General features: G+C 38.3%; 1 protein-coding gene across 8 annotated transcripts in view; it reads left to right on the top strand.

Annotated features, from left to right (window-relative positions):
- ZHX3 (zinc fingers and homeoboxes 3) overlaps positions 1 to 20,257 on the top strand; it is a 127,054-nt gene that overhangs the window by 48,721 nt on the left and 58,076 nt on the right. For 5 of the 8 annotated variants that reach the window (XM_060617749.3, XM_060617750.3, XM_060617726.3 and 2 more), the window contains one exon: positions 16,364 to 16,480. The exons of 2 other annotated variants lie outside the window; for them this stretch is intronic. The gene's annotated coding sequence lies outside the window, so the exon portion shown is untranslated. Of the gene's footprint in view, positions 1 to 13,656; positions 13,737 to 16,363; positions 16,481 to 20,257 lie in introns of those variants that run through there. One more of the 8 variants, XM_060617739.3, reaches the window with a different exon arrangement.

Genomic DNA, 20,257 nt, shown 5'->3' with positions numbered 1-20,257 from the left:
TGAGAAAATCAGAGATCTGTTCTGGTTTTTGCTTTCTGCGTCCTTAGCTCTTGGCACAGCTCCTGGCACTTAGGAGGTGCTCAAAAACACATTTGTAGAATGAAATTATCTTGAGACAGTCTTTCAAATATATGAATACAACCATGATGTCCCAACTTAGTCACCTCATCTTCAGGTTTAATATCCTCCAGTCCAGCTGTTCCTCATGAAAGAATTTCCAGAGCCTTCTCCCTCTTAATCAGTTTCTCACCATTGTCTGTGGCTGCCGTTGGCCGTCAGTCATTCTGTTATAATATGTGGACAGATTGGCACCCAATTCTCCATAAGTGGTCTGATTTGCAGTCATACATTCAAGTGGGCATTACTTTCCCCCTTCCTTAGCAAATCCCTAGTTGCTTATATCTTTTCATGTGATCTGCTGTTAAGCCTGGTTTCTTCTAAGAGGTGCTTGTACTGTTGAGTGTTTTCTTCTAGATTAGTGTCACTTGGGATTTGATGAGGGCTCTTCAATATCCTCATGTGAGTCCTCAGTAAAAATGAGGAACAAGGGTGGCCCACAAAAAGCTCTGTGGAAGCCTCCCTTCAAATTGACAGTAATCCCCTAATCCCATGTTTTTCAAACTGTGGTGTGCCTACAGATTATCTGGGAATTTGGTTAAAATGAAGATTCTGGTTCAATAGGTCTGTGTGCAATATGAGATTCCAGTTTTCTAATCAGTTCCAAGGTGATGCTGATGTTGTGGGTCTATCCAGTCATGCTTGAGTAGGGAGGCACAGTTTTTAGAGTTGTTCATGAAAACAAATCCTTTGGTGTCTGGATAGCCGTACCCGTCAGAGCCCCCAGTGAGGTGCTTGACCCCATTCCCAGAGGTTCATCTCCTTCCACACTAAGTAAATGAGGAAAACAAGAGTGGTGCTATTTCTACCATCTTCCAAATGATTGTGTATCTCTCCATGCATATTTAATTGGACCCTTTTTCCCAGCCCGGCAAGCTGTTATCAAACATATTTAGTATCTTTTCAGGTTTCTCGTTATGTGGACGTTTGATAATGTGACCAGCTATACTGAACACTTATTTTTTTATTATTAATCTAGCATACTTTTGTATACCAGAAAGTTACCCAAAGAGAAACTAAAGAGACAGTTTTTAAAAACATTGGTTAGAAAGTATAGTGTTACTGATAAAATTCTTTTATAAGAAATGCTATGGAGCATCCAATTTTTTTTTTTTTTTTTTTTTTTACTCAGTTGGAATTTGGAGAAAATGGATGCATTGTTGAAATTACATTCCTCAACTGAAAGATACTCCTGCAGCTGCCCGCCTTTCAGTAATAGATTAGCAAGTGAGTTTTGTAGAACTCAGGTTGGGGAGGTCATGAGCATCTGATCCCCCTTTTCTGCAAGCTTTCAATCTTTTAGCTTAGGAGACAGGTGCTTTTATACAAAGCAGATAACACTATGTCCAGGACTTTTTTAGGGTGTTTTAAAGGATGATTATTATGTCAAAATTTGACGACAAAGGCATTTACACTTATTTTGTAGAGCTCAATGTGATCTGCTTAGTAGACTGTTGTCTCTGTATTAGGGATTCCCTACCTCTTGGTGAGATAGGCTCTTATTTCCTCAAAGCTGTAGGATTAATAGAACAAGTATTCTGCTAAAGGTCTTAAAAGAGAAGTTTTGCTTTGAATCATTCTGTAGGTTAAGCACCTTCTGAGCTCAAAGGTTGTGCTTAGAAATTGACTAGTGTTCTCTTTTTATGAGCAGGCCTTTCGGATGTAGTGTTCTTGAGGGGAGAGGATATCAGAGTCACTTTCAAAGTGCATTCCACCCAGTGCCCTAGTCATGGCAATTTATAGCTTGATTGTTGGAATTATCACAACCTGCGTGTGTGCACACACATTCACAGAGTTATATAGTCCCTTAAATTTTGCTTGTGTAGACCTGTAGACCATCTTTTCCTTTTGTTTTGAATACAGTAGGTGTGGCCACACCCTGGAAAGTATTCTCCCCACTGAATATCAAAAAAACCCCTCCCCCTGCACTCTCAAAGCCCGTGAGCCCCAAATTCATCATTTGAGCATCTGAGGGACAGGTTGACATGTTGCTCTTGTAGTTTATGCATTAATTTCCTCCCTTTCCATGATGATGGTTTTCCATGGTCGACTAGATCTTTCGTTGTTCTTTCAGCTGCTCACGTGCAAGTACAGTTGCAGTAATAATCATGCCTTCCCTTTAACAATTTTCTTCATTATAATAATTTTCAAAAATGTATTAATAAACCTCCATGAACCCATCACATAATCTTGACAATATCGACATCTTTATGATCTAGTTTCATTTATTTTCTATTTTTCTTTATCCTTCCTACCACCACACATGGTCTTCTGCCCACCTCCCTCCCCCATCTTCTAGTCTTTTAAACCAAATTTCAGATATCTTATCATCTCATCTGTGATATTTCAGTTTGTAACCTAACAGATGAATATTTTTTGCCACCTTTTTGTTGAAGTAATATACATAGGGGGAAATGAACATAAGTGTAGAGGCTCGTGACTTTTCACAAGCTGAATGGATCTGTATAACCAGCACCAGATCAAGAAGCACAACATTTCCAGCACTAAGCAGTGGATTTTTCTGGGTGAATTTAATGTTAATCTCCAATTTGTTCTTTACTAAATATTCTGAACCTATGCTGGTGCATAATTGAAGCTTTTATGGTATGTCCACAATTTAACTAGGCAAATGTAATTAAGTTTTCATTCCAAATACTGTATATGAAACAGTTTGAGTCTGGCTCTGTCAAAACAAACCAAAAACCCAAGTATTGCTAGTCTCAATGAGTTGATCACTTAGGCACTGTTGATTAGTATGTTTAGATAATTATGACTCCTAAATAGTAAAGACAGCATCTTCCAAATATGTCATGAAAGTTGAGTACTGTAACTAGATGTTAAATTAGGAGAATCCCACTCAGAGGATTCTTATCTGATTGATAAGAAACTTTGACTCTGTTAGCATAGCCAAGTGGTTGAGAACAATACTCTGGGTTGAAATCCTTGCCTTGCCACTGTGTAGCCTGAGGCAGGTCCCTTTGCCTCTCTGTGTCTGATTGCTTATCAGTAACATGGAGATGAAACAAACATCTGTTTCATAGGGTATTTGTGAGGATTAGAAGAAATAAGCATGTAAGGTGCCAAGCACAGTACCTGGTACATAACCATTCAACAAAGCAAACTGTTTTTATCCTTTACTTCTTTTTAGATTTCACAGTCTTTTTTAAAGGAAGGCTGTGGAGTTTTAGTAGCTTAATAACATTCAAAGTTGTGACCACAGATTTATCAAATTTTCCAACAACCATAGCAGAACTTTGTCAAACATGAGTACTTTTCTTTCAAATCGGTCATCTTGAAACCCTCTTATTCAAATGTTGCCTTTGCTCAAAATGTATTTGGACTTCTTATTACTAGTTGTTAGTCTACAGATGTCCTTTTTGCTGAAATTACAACTAGGATAGAGGTGAATATGTGCATAATGAAATTTTGTTATTTATTTGATTCGGCAAACTTTTATTGACCACCTAGTATTTGTCAGACATACTAGGCACCAGAAATATAGCAGTGAACAGGTAAGACAGGGTCATTGCCCTATGGCATTTGCAATTTAGGGGACAAAAAGCTTTCACCAGTACCCTGGATCATGTCAACAATGTGACAGTACTAAATAACATTGTCAAAACTGCGGGAAGGAAAATGCAAAATTTTGGATGTTTTGTAGATATATCCAGTACTTTTATTGGTACAACAAAATCTCATCCTTGATATATTACCTGAAAGAAGACAGATAACTTCATTAATAAAATGATATGTACTGAGGGACACTCTGATCTGTAACAGTGCAATGATGTAACCAGCTCTTTAAATTCAAATTTGAAATAAAACAAGGAGCTCCTTTATTTCCTCTCTGTTTGACTGTGACTTGGGAGCCACTCACTCATGAACTTGAAATCGGAAGCACAGTTACATTAAACAACACGACTAAAACTAAATTATTCACCAGTGGCCTGGTGATGATCAAAAATGGTTATACATTCAAGAACATTTGTTAGGTTCCATTATTTAGCATATCTAAAAAATGAACATGCTAACTAATTGATTTCTTCTTAAAATTTTCCAAATATTTATATCTATTCGATTTAACACCTTAATGTTAAATAATTACAAAGTGCATATAGTTAAATAAACAAAATTATAGAGTCCCAAAATTCAAAGGGGCTTTAAAGATAGTTTAGGATAGTCACCCTTTCAGTGCAAAAATGCCCTCAGCCTGTGCCCAACACCTCTGGTGATGGAGATGTTTAACTATAGACTAGAGGGTCAAGGGCATATAATATAAATGTAGCAACTTATCTGTTATAGGAGTGGGTAGTTACCTTACGGGGAACTTTTGGGCCCTCTCTGGAAGTACAGGTTGGTTGGTTGGCTGGTTGTTTTTTTCCAGGTAACATTCTGGCCAGCTGTACATTGTCTTTTGCAGTCTAGTTTCTGTCTGTGGACCTCCATTGTGTCACCTTTCCAGTAAACTTTGGCATTGGGTAGGGAAACATCCCAAGATCTTTTTAGTTTTCTAAGTTTGTAATGAATATTATAGCATACAATTTTAACCATTTATTCATTTAACAAATATTTATCATCTATTGTGTGCCGGTCACTGTTCTAGGCAGAAGGGATGATAGCACTGGGTAAAACGTCACTACCATCATGGAGATTTCAGGTTCGTGAATGAGTGGCTCTAAAGTTGCAATCAAACATGAAATAAAGGAAATGGATCAGGTCTTGAAGGAGATGATGATTCTGGTTTGGGACATGGTGAGCTTGTGAGGCAGTGGGCCATCCAAGAGCAGATATCTGGTAGGCAGCCAGCTCTGTGGTTGAGAGAAAACTGGCTTTGAGAATTCTTGGCATGTAAGGTGGGACTTGAGGCTATTGGAACAGAGGAAGTCAGCAAGGGAAGCAAGTGGTCTGAAAGTGGGAGGTAGTCTAGGATGGCATGGTGCCTTGTAAGTACCACATAGAAGTTTTTGAATTCATTTATTTGATCAACAACTGTAATCCTTTTTAAGTAATTATGTAATAAGCATTACTTATTCAGTAATTGTAACATGAAGCAAGTACAGGTTTCTCATTACTTTGGAGAAACTCTTTTCTACTACAAAAATTTGGGAAGTGGAGGTTTTGTGTAATAACCTTTCCCTTTTTTTCTTTTTAAGAATTATGTGAGTAGCACATAGCCAAACTTTTAATAGCCAAAAATATGCAAGTGTGAAGAGTAAAGTTTGCCCCTTTACCCCTCTCCTTACCCTTTTCCCACCTAAGACTTTTTTCTATGGCTTTCCACATACTGTTCCTAGAGAAGCTATGTTCTGAACAGAGTCTGTTTGGAGACTGAAGAATGTAATTCCTCATGTTTGTGTTTGATTCACAAAGACCATAGATAAGTTATATTAATTTTTCATGGTGGCCTCCCCAGGGGATGTTCTTGCCCTTGCCCTTAGTGGTGGGTAATCTTTTATAGGAAGTCCTTCAACTGCATAGTTAGTGGGTAGCTGAAGCTCCATTATGGACTTTGGGAAGCACAGCTGGACAGATGCAGGGTGAGGTGAGATCTCATTTCCAGGATACTAGAAAATTACACACACACACACACACACACACACACACACACACACACAGATGGGACATGTAAAGAGTTCTGAAATCTCTTTTATGGTGCACTGAATTTTGGGTGTTACTTTTACCAGTCAAGAGTTGATCAAAATAATTCTCATGTGAAAAGTAGTCACAAGACATTGTACATTTTGTTAGGATTCTTGTTTCCTTAGTTTTACTGAATGTAATGGACCTAGGTTTCTAGAGTTGATGTTTGGCTGTCATTTATAGGTGGACCTCATTAAAAGCACTGAGAGCCTAATTGTGTCTAATGATTTCTGAGGCATTGATTGCACAGTATTAAAAATGCGTAACCATTTGTGCCTGAGGAAGATTGTTACTTGGTAGGGAAGAGGAGAGAGAAATTATGTGATTGCCCTTGGTGTTTGCAGCATATTATAGGATCTAGAATTTAAATGAAAAATTAGTCCAGAGCAAAAGCACTGCTTTCGTATTTGGTATTTTTTGACAACTTGCTGATCTCTGGTCTTCCCCATCTTGGTAAAATGGTACTTTCAAGAACTTAGTTGTTGAAGTCCTAAACCTGGAAGTCATCCTTAACAACTCTGTCCTGCACGTTCAGTCTACCAGAAGACCTGCGGATCCTACCTCCAACATAGAAAACCCATCTCCAGGGGTGCCTGGTTGGCTCAGTTGGTTAAGCGTCCAGCTTTTGATTTTGGTCAGGTCATGAACCCATGGTTCATGGGTTCAAGCCCCCCATTGGGCTCTGCACTGACAGTGCAGAGTCTGCTTGGGATTCTCTCTCTCTGCCCCTCTCTCTCCTGCTCACACACACACTCTCTCTTTCAAAATAAATAAAATAAATATTCATACTTTTTAACCCAGGGATTTAAAAATAGTCTATCTCAAAGAAATAATCATAGGTTAAGACACTAATTTATATAGAGATATTTATCTCCACATTATAAAGTAAGTAAACAGTAAACCAAAATGAACATGTTCAAGTGCCTGACACTGAGCAATTGTTAAATTATGTACATCTATGAAGCTAACAAAATTCTATGAACAAAATGAAGCTAACAAAAATAGACTTTAAAGACATAGGGAAAATGTTTATGTGGTTTTTAGGGATGCTAAGTGAAAAAAATATATACTCCAAAACAGATTTATCCAGAATATCAATTCTATAAGAAGGTATATGCAAAGGAAAGTAAAAATTAATAGTAATTGTTTTTATAACTTGGATTGTGTGAGGGTTTCCCCCTGTATTCATATACTCTTCTGTATTTTCTAGATTTTTACAGTAAGTATACTATAATCAGGAAAAAAAATATTTTTTAAATTGCCAAGTTGTCTCACAGAGAAATAAGAATGGCCAGTGATCACATGAAAATATTTAACTTCAGTAGTAATAAAAAATGGGAATAATGCTCAGTGAGATGGAGAATGCCTATTCCATATATTTAAGTGGGGGGAAAAAAGTAATATGTATACTGTAATCCCAGTTTGGTTAAAATTATATGTATCAACATGTTGACAGTGCTTATCTCTGGATAGTTGATATTTTTTCAGATGACTTTTAATTTTCTTCTTTATGCTTATGATTTGGATTATGTGAGTTTTCTGCCCCTGTAGTCTTATCTATTTTGTATTTTCTAGTTTTCCTATATTAAATGCATGTTGCTCTTATAATCAGGAAATTTTTTCACACATTAAAAAATATCAAATTAGCCTTTCCATCCTCTAAAGCATACTTTCTGCTCTTAAAATACGCTTAAAATATTTAACTTGGATGTTAGAATGAGAGAAATTTGAGGGAACTCTTTTATGTAATTCAGTATTTTTTAAAAATGTTCATTTATTTTGAGAGAGAAGGAGAGAAAATCCCAAGCAGGCTCCACAGTGTCAGCGCGGAGCCCAGCTCGGGGCTTGATCTAACAAATAGTGAGATCATGACCTGAGCTGAAATCGAGAGTCAGATGCTTAACTGACTGAGCCAACCAGGCGCCCCTGTAATTCAGTCTTAAGAGCTAAATGTATACAATGATATAAATTTCTACATTACTTTAAAGAGATGTATCTTTGTCTAAGGTATATTTGTGTACCTCAAATTATCTCCTTATACGGTCAGCCACATAAGGGCAATATGATGGAAAACTGTCTTTTTGCCATTTTTTATGAAGACTTTTGAGCCTTTTTAAAACGTTTTTTTTAAAATGTATATTTATTTTGAGAGAGAGAGCATGTGAGTGCATGAGCAAATGGAGGAAGGGCAGAGAGAGAGAGGGAGAGAGGGAATCTCAGGCTCCACACTCAGTGCAAGCCCCACACAGGGCTCGATTCCATGAACAGTGAGATCATGACCTGAGTTGAAATCAAGAGTCAGATGCTTAACCAACTGAGCCACCCAGGCACCCCTGAGCCTTTTTATTTCTAAAAATTGAGATATCATTGACATACAGCACAATGTGCAGATTTTAAATGTATGGTCCAATAAGTTTTAACAAATATTTATACCCATGTGAATACCACCCCAGTCACTATGTAGATCTTTTTTTTTTAACTACAGAAAACTTCCCTCATGCTTCCTTCTTGTCAGTCTTCACCATTCAAAGGTAATCTTTATTCTGATTTTTACCACCATAGATTAATTTCACTTTTTCCAGAACTCCATATGAACAAAATCATATAATCTCTTTTATGTCTAGCTTCTTTTGCTTAACATGATTTTGAGATTCATCCATAGTATGCATATCAGCAACCGATTCTTTCTTTTTAATTGCTGAGTAGTATTCTGTTGTGTGAATAGCAAGGTTTGTTTCCCCATCCTCATGTTGATGGACATGTAAGCTATGTCCAGGTCTGGGTTATTTTATTTTTATTTTATTTTATTTTATTTATTTAAATTTATTTATTTTGAGTGGGGGGACAGGGGCAGAGAGAGAAAGAGAGAGAGGGACAGGGGCAGAGAGAGGGAGAGAGAGAGGGACAGGGCAGAGAGAGAGGGAGAGAAAGAATCCCAAGCAGGCTCCTCATGGTCAGTGCAGAGCCTGATACAGGGCTCGAACCCACGAACTGTGAGATCATGATCTCAGCCAAAATCAGGAGTCAGACATGCAACCAGCTGAGCCACCCACATGCCCCCCAGGCTTGGGCTATTTTAAAATCAGGAATGGTTAGCTTGTAGCTGTGTTATAAAGCCCAGTGTGCACGCTGCTTCTCTTTTCCTATGTAGGCATTTGTCCTGCAGTTCAGGGCTTGTTTCTAGGAGCCTGTCACCAAGACCACCACAAAGAGAGCAGAGAATAAAACTAAAGCGGCTGGCCAAGTTCAGGGCAGATGCCTCAGGAGTTCAGTTCCTGGGCACAGAATGGCAGGCCTGAAGATGAACTGAAAGCTCCTTTCACAGAAAGAAAGAAGAAAGACAAAGCTCAGCAGCGAAAGAGCTCAGGGCATCCAGTCAGGGACCAAGACAGCCACTACCACATTGAGACCAAATCACAGCAGCTGTGTCAGGTTCCTCAGAGTGCTGAGCGTTGACCACCCGGAGAGAGGGTGGGGGGGGTCCTTCCTCACCCCAGCCGGCCCTGCGGCAAGTGTTGCCTGAGTGCCCATCTGGGCTCCCTTCTGCTGGGGCTTCTGGGGTAAGGAGCTCCAGCAGGACTTGAAGCACTGGCTATGCAGCCTGTGACTGCTCTTCTGATACGAGTCAAGTGAAAAAAACCCATGACCTCTTGGAGATACACCATCTGATAACTGGAAGCAACACTTCCCCGCCCCCCAGACTCAAGTGCTTACCATACATGTGTTATTATCCATACAGTGTAAATTACTCAAGAACAGGAATTGTAAGTTCTAGATTTGAGAGGTCCAGGATGTGTATCTCTGTGACAGAACAGGACACAGCACCTCATCACCTAGCCTCATTCCTTGTAGAGTTCGTTTCCCTCTGTGCCATCACCAACCAAGGGGAATGTGGCCTTTATCCCATCTCCTTGGGCACTGCCCCTTTATCCCATCTGTCTCCTGAATCTTGACACACAGTTCAGGTTAACTGAGTGTAAACAGAGCTGAGGAAATGGGGAGGAAGAAGTACTTACTCAGTTAGTTTGTTGAAAACACTCTTAGAGGAAGGGATACTGTGGGGGCCCTCATTAGGCAGTGGCAGGACCAAAGAAGAGGGTGCCCCCCACCTGTCATGTTATGGAAGAATTTATGGCAACACTCATCCCGTGAAGAGGGAGTTGACCATGGATATTACACTGACCAGCTTTGCTGGAAACTGCTGAAGGGATCCTTGGATGCTTGGCAGCAGACTCAGCCAGCACGGAGTTCACTCTCTGTACCCCCTAGGCAGCTTTCCCCCTCCCTGGACTGTTGTCTGTCTGCTACCTCACTGTGTCAGAATCTTATCTGATTATCTTTTTGCCCTCATTTCTTGTCCAGGTCTATTTTTTTCTTTGCCTCTTTTTTCCTTGACCTCTTCAACTTAAACTTTCTGGTTAAAAAACAAAACAAATATCAGACTTTCTAACTTTGCGTTAGCTAACATTCCCTGCCCAGGCACTGACCCTGAGCACCTGCCAAAAGATATTTTTATTGCCTTTGGTTTCATTATAGATGACAAAACACATGGAATTGAATGTCTTTTCCCCAGGATTGAGTTGCTAGTTGTTTATTTCAAAACCAGATAGTATTTTCTGATTGAAGTTATTTATAAGCAGTTTGATTCTTTTTTTTTTTTTTAATTTTTGTTTAGTGTTTATTCTTGAGAGAGAGACACAGAGTGTGAGTGGGGGTGGGGGGAGCAGAGAGAGAGAGGGAGACACAGAATCTGAAACAGGCTCCGGGCTCCGAGCTGTCAGCACAGAGCCTGACGTGGGGCTCGAACCCACGAACCGTGAGATCATGACCTGAGCCGAAGTTGGACGCTTAACCGACTGAGCCACCCAGGCGCCCCAGCAGTTTGATTCTTAAAACCCTTTTTGATATTACTGGATCAGTGTGGACTATTAGTCCCATGTGACACATGTGTTGAGAGGACATATAAATTAAAGCATTGATAAGTTGACACCAAACATGGGAACTGAAGCAATCTCTGCCCATCAGATAAATAATCTACTGGTTTTAAGGTGACTTTTACTTTTGAGGGATATATAATTTCCTTGAAATTACTAGTTTTAGGAAAAGCCACAGTTATTTTTCCTGGGTTACTATGTTATTTTCAGTTATAATTTTGATACAAGAGCAAAGAGCAGATTTTGTCTAGCCCATTACCTTTTGTAACTTCAAACAATTATACTCTCTTAGACTTTAGCAAAGAAATTTTAGAGAAAAGACTTTTAAAGTCTTTCACCTCTCCCTACCAAGTACAGTTGACATTTTTAGGTCTAAATAACCAAGGATGTTTGAGCACATTCTTTAGCAAAGTAGTTAATATTTCATAATCAATTTTTTGGGATTGAACTATATGAAAGAAAATTTGTGATACCATTCTATGAAGTCTGTTAAACAACTTATTCTCATCAGTGAACATACAAGGTTCCTGTATCAATTCCTCTAGTAGGAACTGAGAATGATGAAAATTAATTTTAAATAAGGGAAATGAACATCTTTGAGTTCTGACCTTTTCCGTAGACAAAAGCAAACAATAAGACCCTGAATAATTGACATTCCTTCTCTGGAATATGAATATTGGGTTCTCCATGGCAAGTGTAAACTTCATATTTGTAAATTACTCTAGGGTGTTAGATTATCATAGAGATAGAGACAACTAAAGGAAATCATTGCATTACCTTATCAAGGACGTTTTAAGATAAGGTAAAATTATGTCTTTGAACGGAAAGATATCCCATCTTCATGAATTGGAAGACTTGATATTATAAAGGTGGCAATACTACCCAAAGTAATCTTCAGGTTCAGTGCAATCTCTACCAAAATCCTGGAGGCCTTTTTTGCAGAAATGAAAAAGTCGATCCTAAAATTCATATGGAATTGCAAGGGACTCTGAATAGTCAAAACAATCTTGCAAAAGAAAGTAAAGTTGGAAGAATCATACTTTCCAATTTTATTTATTTATTTATTTATTTGTTTGTTTGTTTGTTTGTTTTTATTTTAGGGCATGAGCAGGGGAGAGAGGCAGAGGGACACAGAGAGAGAATCCCAAGCAGCCTCCATGCTTAGCATGGAGCCCAGTGTGGAGCTCAGTCCCACGACACTGGGATCATGACTTGAGCTGAAATCAAGAGTTGGACACTCAACTGACTGAGCCACCCAGGCTCTTCACCCTTTCCAATTTTAGAAAAGCTACAATAATCAAAAGTGTGGTACTGGCATAAGGCTAGACATATAGATCAATGGAATGGACCTAAAAATCCAGAAATAAACCCATATATCTATAGTTATTTGAGTTTTGACAAGGGTGCAAAGACTATATAATGGTGGAAAGGACAATCTCTTCAGCAAAGGGTGCTGGGACAACTGGACATTGACATGCAAAATAATGAAGTTGAATCCCAACCTCACACTATATAATACAAGTGACTCAAAATGGCTCAAGGACCTAATTGTAAGAGCTAAAACTCTTAGAAGAAAACATAAGGGTAAATCTTCATGACCTTGGATTTGGTAATGGATTCTTAGAAATGACACCAAATGTATAAGCAGCAAAAGAAAAAAAAAAAAGAGCTAAATTGGACTCCCTCAAAATTTAAAGCTCTTTGCATCAAAGGACACTATTAAGAAAGTGGCAAGGGGCGCCTGGGTGGCTCAGTCCGTTGAGTGTCCGACTTTGGCTCAGGTCATGATCTCGCGGTCCGTGGGTTCGAGCCCCGCGTCGGGCTCTGTGCTGACAGCTCAGAGCCTGGAGCCTGTTTCAGATTCTGTGTCTCCCTCTCTCTGACCCTCCCCTGTTCATGCTCTGTCTCTCTCTGTCTCAAAAATAAATAAACATTAAAAAAAAATTTTTTTTTAAAAAGAAAGTGGCAAGAAAATCTAGAGAATTGGATAGGACATTTGCTAATTTGATAAGGGCCCTAGTGTCCACAATGTATTAAAAACTCTTAACAACTCAACAACAAAAAGACAACCCAATTAAAATATGGGCAAAGGCTTGATTGGACATTTCTCCAAAGAAGATATAAGAATGGCTAGCACACTTCTGAAAAGATGTTCAACATGCATTAGTCATTAAGGAAATGCAAATAAAAAATCATAATGAGGTACTACTTCATGCCTACAAGAATGGCTATCATCAAAGCAAACAAACAGAAAAGAAGTGTTGGTGAGGATGTGGAAAAATTGGAACTCTCCTGCTTCACTGGTGAGAATGTAAAATGATGTAGCTACTGTGAAAAACAGTTTGGTGATTCCTTAAAAAGTTGAATATAGAATTACCATATGACCCAGTGATTCTGCTTCTAGGTATATACCGCAAATAATTGAAGATATATAGTCAAACGAATACTTGTACACAAGTGTTCATCACAGCAATATTCACAGTAGGTAGAAGGTGAAAACAATTCAAATGTCCATCAATGGATGAATGAACAAAATGTGATCTATCCATACAATGGGATATTTTTCAGTCATAAAAGGAATGAAGTAATGATATTTGCTACAACATGGAAGAACCTCAAAACATCATGCTAAGTAAAAGAAGGCAGACACAAAAGGTCACATACCCAGAATAGGTAAATCCATAGAGACATAAGGCCTGTTAGTGGTTGGCCAGCCTGGAGCAGGGGGATGGTAGTGACTATTTAATGAGTACGAGGTTTCATATTGGGGTGACTAACAAGGTTTGGAACTAGGTAGAGGTGAAAGTTGCACGATATTGTGAATATACTAAATGTCACTGAATTGTACACTTTAAAATGGTTGATTTCATGTTATGTGAATTTTTAAAAATTATGTCATATAGTTTTTATGATCTCATAAATAACTGTGGCTTTGCTGTCATAGTTACCTTGTGACTGTTGGAACCCATGTGCTTTGCAGCATTTGTATGTTGGGAAAGTTCTTTCCAACTGTGGGCAAGAAAACTCAAAGATGGATGATCCCAAGTGGGTTTCTTTCTAAAATAACAATTGAGAAATATAATTTTGTTTTCAAATTTTTATTCATAGAAGGTGGTAAAACTACCTTGAATAGGCCCTGGGTTGTTTTAAAATGTGATATGAACTAATGTTTGTTAGTTTCTTTATTTAACTTAAAAAAAACTATGTTTAAAATAACTGTATATTATTTGGTTTTTTGAAAATTAAGAGTAATTTTAAAGAATCTACTATATATATATATGCAATTGGAATTTTCTGATGGTTTGTTGTCCTGCACTGCTAGTGATTTTTGTGACAGTTTCTAAAATCATCACATGTGCTTTGTATTGTCAGCGGAATTGGTGTCAGATATAAGAAGGTTCTGTTTTCAGATCAGTCAAGGTGGGCTTGTGTGATAAAAATCTTAGTAGTTTTTTTTTTTTTTTTTCAAATCTTACACCTGTTTTGTTTTTGAAGGAAGGACTTTAGGTTAGATTTGGCAAAATATCTGGCATTGAAAAAGCTTCTCGTTCAGAAACGTAGAAATGCTATACCAGTGATCATAAAGCTTTTCTTTATGATGAAATTGATGCTTTTGTCTCATAGTTCTGCTTCTGGCCCTGTGTTATTTGTGGACCTGTTTCTCTAGCAGATATATTCTAGTTGTGTTGCACACTCCTACCTGATTCCTTATAGGACTCAAAATATGCCATCCAGGCTTAGAGTTTGTAGACATGAAGCAAACAAAGCTAACTGGTCTGCAGTGGATTGAATCCACAGCTTTTGGCATCATCATCATCATCATGTTCCAATAACTGAACTAGAGTGTAAGAGAATAAATGCCTTACTTGAGCAAAGGCTTTGCGATTTCAAATTTAGAGGGGATCTGGCAAAAGCGTAGCAAAGTGTCTGGAATAAATATTATAAGCTGAAGTTGTGCGTAAGTGTGAATAGTCAGCTTAAAATAATTGCTTCTGACTTCCACAAAATTAGGAAGATCTCCTTTTTGTTATGTTCATTGGATAATGTTTTAAAATAAGGGGTCAGTTTTTAAGTTGTGGAGAATTCAAAGTTAAGTTTTTCAATAAATTATTAATTAGGAAGAATTTCCAACAAGAGCTAGTGTAACTAGACATGGTACTGCTGAACCATGACAGCCACAGGAGAAAACAAGGTATGTAGATGAGGCTGCCACTTACTGGGGGTGTCTGTTTGCTCCAGGACCCTGCCTTTGAACAGGAGCTTAGTGCATTTCCTTGTACAGTTTACTCAAACTTTCTGTGCCTTAGTTTCCTCACCTTGGCAATTAGAATAATAGAATCCATCACATATGGGTGTTACCAAGAACGAATTAGTTAATGTAGTTAAAGCTCTTAGAACAGTGCCTGACACAGAGTAAAAGCTTGATGTGAACATTAGAGACCTAAGAATCACGGTGAAAGGTAGCTAGGAGCTACTTTGGTGAAGGGTGCTTTTATGTGTTTACATTCACAGATCCCTATAGTTCCCACCCTCTGTCATGTGCCTGCGCACCGTTCTATCTGAGGTTCTGAGGGCCTCTGGTATACTCACTTTAGGGCCATTTTATTGGTAATGGGCATCTCAACCAAAGAGAATGCTTTGGGAAAAAAAAACAAAAAACAAAAAACAAAAAACAAACGAACTCAAAAGCAGTGGTTTTTCAGCTGCTTCCTGAGAAATTTGAAGATTGCATGAAGCGTCTCTAGTGGTTTGTTGAAAACACATAGTTACCGTCTCATTCATTTGCTGAGAGATACTGTGTGCCCATCATTGGCCCTGGGCAGAGTGGGACAACATCGGTGTTAAGGGTCAGAGACACAGATGATGATAATATGGTTCCTTGGTCTGGAACTCACAGGGTAGACCATTTTTTGGTACCACTACAATCCATGCCAGGAAAGCCCCAGGGCTTTGAATGGCAGAGCATCAGAAAAGAGCATATCCTTAATGGTGTGCATTCTTGAAGTTGTAAGGCCCACATCCGTTGATTTTTTTCCTCTCTGTTAAGCCATCTCAAACTTAACCAGAAGAGGGACAGGGAAACTCATTGGTGGAAAGAGTATTAAAATTACTGATTTTATGAATCACCTAAAATTACAGATTTTAGAAATCATCTTGTTCTGATCTATTATCAGAGAAAATTGAGTTTGCTTTATTTCCGTTTATATTTTTTTCATTTCTGCTAGAATTTTAATAGTTTTAAATTGCTAGTTTGTATTTTTTTTCTTTTTAAATTTTTTTTTTAACGTTTATTTATTTTGGGGACAGAGAGAGACAGAGCACGAACAGGGGAGGGGCAGAGAGAGAGGGAGACACAGAATCGGAAGCAGGCTCCAGGCTCTGAGCCATCAGCCCAGAGCCCGACGCGGGGCTCGAACTCACGAACCATGAGATCGTGACCTGAGCTGAAGTTGGACGCTTAACCAACTGAGCCACCCAGGCGCCCCTAGTTTGTATTTTTACAACCACATTTTACTCTCCTTCCTCCCTGCCTCCGGCCCTGGTTTTTCTGTTTGTGTATAGTTTTGATGGAAATGAATTAGGAAAGGAGATTGATGAGATTGGGTTACTCAGCTTCCTAAAAGGTACTTTATCTCTCCTCACAAAGTGATGAGATGCTGCTTTTTTCACAGGGCTGAATTGCAGCTGCCCAAGCAACAAGTGGACCTTTAAAGATGCATACAGGGCTGCAAGAGATGAAGGGAGAAAGTGGAGAGACCAATGAAGGGAGGAAAAAGCATGTTTCCTGGGTAAATAGTATGCTTCTGAATTTTAACAAGTTTCTTGCCATACTTTGTAACTCCTAAGTCTTTAAAGCTATATTTAGTCTTTGTGTTATTGTTAAACATTCTTTATTTTCTCCTCCCTTGGTTTTTATTGCTGAGCTCTTTGATCAAATGATTTTTTTTAATTAATCTAAAAATATTTATTGAATATATAATTTAGGTGAAATCCTAGATGCCTTGATAGGAACTTCTTCTACCTTAGGCTGGTTATTGGATATAATAAAAGTTGAGCTGTGTATTGTGTCTCTCTGATGTGCAAGTTTAGTCTGAGGTCAGCTTTTAGTTTGAGTGCAAGACTTATACTTCTGCTTCATTAAATAACTGACTTGAAAAACTAGAACACTTGTTTGAATGCCACTTACCCAAACCATACTCTCAGGCTGCCCTCAGGAATAGGAAACACTTTTCAATGCTAAATATAATACTAAAGACAAAGCAGATGAGCAAACAATTAATGTAAGCCTTCATTTGCTGAAGTAGATGTGACTTACTTACGGTTTTGGGGTGTTTTTTTTTTTTTTTTTTTTTGGTCATTTATTTATCAAGTTGTGAACTCAATTTATTCTGTTTCTAAGCCACTCACAAGCTTTAGACTTTCGCATTTTGTTGTTGTTGGCTGTTGTTGTTAAACTTATTAAATAAAGGAAATCTATTGTATTAGTCTTCATTATAAAGTTAAGAACTTCAGTGTGCTGAATAGAAGTTTTTGGAAAGAAAGGGGAGGAAATGGAGTCAGAGTCAGTGATGGTATATAATGCTGGAAGTTCTGTGTTCAGTGTCCTGACGTAGACAACTGCACAGCAACATCACTCCTCCGCAGGTTTGGGGCTACCCAGTCCATGGGAATGTTTCTACTGTTGGAGCTTCTGGAACTTCCTGCCTTATGGCGGACTGCAGCAGGACTACTGTTAGATATAGGACACATTCCAGCTTGCTCATTCTTTAAATTTGAGGTGTAGATTGAGTAAAAACTACTTCGTGGCCTTGCATGTCAATCCTCTAAATTAAAAAGAGCATAAGATAAGTTTTTTCACATGTGAACTTTTATATACATTTTCTAATGCTCACCTTCACGCCAACTGTTCCAGTCATCCTGGTCTCCTTGCTGTCTGCAATCAATCCAGAGTCAACCCAGAAATGTTCCTGCCTCAAATCTTGTCCTTTCAGATAGCTACATGACTCCTGCCCTCTTTCACCTTCAGGTGTCTGCTGTGGGGACAGAGTTAATAGGAAAGGCAAAGCCAAAATTGGACTCATGAGGAATTCTCTGTTATTTCAGTCTGTTTACCTACTACCTGGCGACACTGAGCCATCTTGCCTCGCTCCAGCCTAGCTCATTGTCCTGCTCCACTCGTACCTATCAAGTACGATGTTTTGTTTACGCTATACATCATGCTTTTTCTATGTTCCCTTTAAGAGCTTTCAAAATTGATCTTTGACTCTTAAAGGCACATACCATTTGACCCAGCAATTGCATTTCTAGGAATTTATCTCACATTTAACCTCATGCAGGTATGCAGGTAGCCCTGTTCCCCTTCGGCCTCTGTTGAATCCTCATGCGTACTTCCTATCCCAACGGCACTTGCACCGAGACTCGTTAGCTCTTGCTACCGTTATTTTGTTGTGGCCATGTGTCATGTCCCCCTCTAATAACTTGGGCAACTGCCTGCTTATTTGCCTAAATTGCAGTGGACTGGAGACATTTGCACAGTAGCTGATTATATCCCTTTTCAGGTTTCTTCTTTTGAACTCCTGTTCCCTTACAGCAATGTTCCCTTAAAGCAATATGGCTGGAACTCCTGTTTGCTTGCAAATATCACAAACTGTTACACTTTTTGTGTTGTGTTTTTTAGATATTTAGGTAATTAAGCATATAAGCATGTACTGGTGGTACTCTACTTGACAGCACACTAGAATCACCTCAGAAGCTTTATAAAATACCGATGCCTGGTCATTCCTCCGGAGATTCTGAGACAATTTATCTGGGATGCGGTGTAGGCATTGACATTTTGTATTTAATTTTTTGGTAATTTTTTAAAATTCCAGTATAATTAGCACACAGTGTCATACTAGTTTCAAGTGTACGATACAGTGATTCAACACATGTATGCATTACTCACTGCTCATCATGATAAGGGTACTTGTTTCCCTTCACCTGTTTCACCCATCCCCCACCCACATCCCCTCTGGTAACCATCTGTTTGTTCTTTATAGTTAAGAGTATGGTTTTTTGCTTGTCTCTCTTTTTCTTTGTCCATTTGTTTTGTTTCTTAAATTGCATAGATGAGTGAAATCATATGGTATTGGTCTTTCCCTAGCTTATTTCACCTAGCATCATACTCTAGATTCATCCATGTTGTTGCAAATGGCAAGATTTCATTCTTTTTCATAGCTGAGTAATATTTCTGTGTGTGTGTGTGTGTGCGCGCGCGCATGCACGCATGTGTGTGTACATACTACATCTTCTTTATTCATCTATTGATGGAAACTTGGATTGCTTCCATAATTTGTTGCTTCAATAAATGTAAGGATGCATATATCTTTTCAAATTAGTGTTTTCTATTCTTTGGGTAAATACCCAGTAGTGGAATTACTAGATCATGTGGTAATTCTATTTTTAATTATTTGAGGAACCCCCATACTGTTTTCCACAGTGGTTGCACCAGTTTGCATTCCCACCAACAGAGCACGAAGATTCCTTTTTCTCCACATCCTCACCAATACTTGTTTCTTGGTTTTGATTGTAGCCATTCTGACAGGTGTGAAGTGATATCTCACTGTGGTTTTGATTTGCATTTCCCTGATGATTAGGGATGTTGAGCATCTTTCCATGTGTCTATTGGCCATCTGTATGTCTTTGGGAAAATGTCTGTTCACGTATTCTGCCAATTTTTAATTGAATTATTTGGTGTTTTTTGGTGTTCAGTTGTATCAGCTCTTTATATGTTTTAAATACTAACCCTTTATCAGATGTGTCATTTGCAAATATCTTCTCCCATTCAGTAGGTTGTCTTTTAGTTAATTGTTTCCTTTGCTGTGCAGAAGCTTTTTATTTTGATATAGTCCCAATTGTTTATTTTTTCTTTTGTTTCCCTTGCCTCAAGAGACATCTCTAGAAAAATGTTGCTATAGACAATGTCAGAGAAATTATTGCCAGTGCTCTCTTCTAGGATTTTTATGGCTTTGGGTCATTTAGATATTTAATACATTTTGAGGTTAGTTTTTGTATGATGTAAGAAAGTGGTCCAGTTTCACTCTTTCGCATGTAGCTGTCTAGTTTTCCCAACACCATTTGTTGAAGAGACGTTTTCCCTGTTGTATATTCTTGCCTCCTATGTCAAAGATTAATTGACCATATAATCATGGGTTTATTTCTGGGCTCTCTATTCTGTTCCATCAATCTATGTGTACCATACTATTTTGATTACAACAGCTTTGTAGTATGTCTTGAAATCTGAGGTTACGATACCTCCAGTTTTTTTGTTCTCTTTTTAAGATTGCTTTGGCTATTCGGGGTCTTTTGTGGTTCCATATAAATCTTGGGATTATTCTAGTTCTGTGAAAAATGTTATTGGTATTTTGCTAGGGACTGCATTATTTAATGTACCTTGTTTTGCATAGTATGAACATTTTAACAATATTTGTTCTCCCAATCCATTAGTGTGGAATATCTTTCCATTTGTTTGTGTCCTCTTCAATTTCTTTCATCCGTGTTTTATAGTTTTCAGAGTACAGGTCTCT

This window comes from Panthera onca, chromosome A3, assembly GCF_046562875.1.
Source record: "Panthera onca isolate mPanOnc1 chromosome A3, mPanOnc1 haplotype 2, whole genome shotgun sequence".
Classification (NCBI taxonomy): Eukaryota; Metazoa; Chordata; class Mammalia; order Carnivora; family Felidae; genus Panthera; species Panthera onca.
Note: the sequence above shows the minus strand (reverse complement) of the source record. Positions and strands in the feature narration are given on the sequence as shown.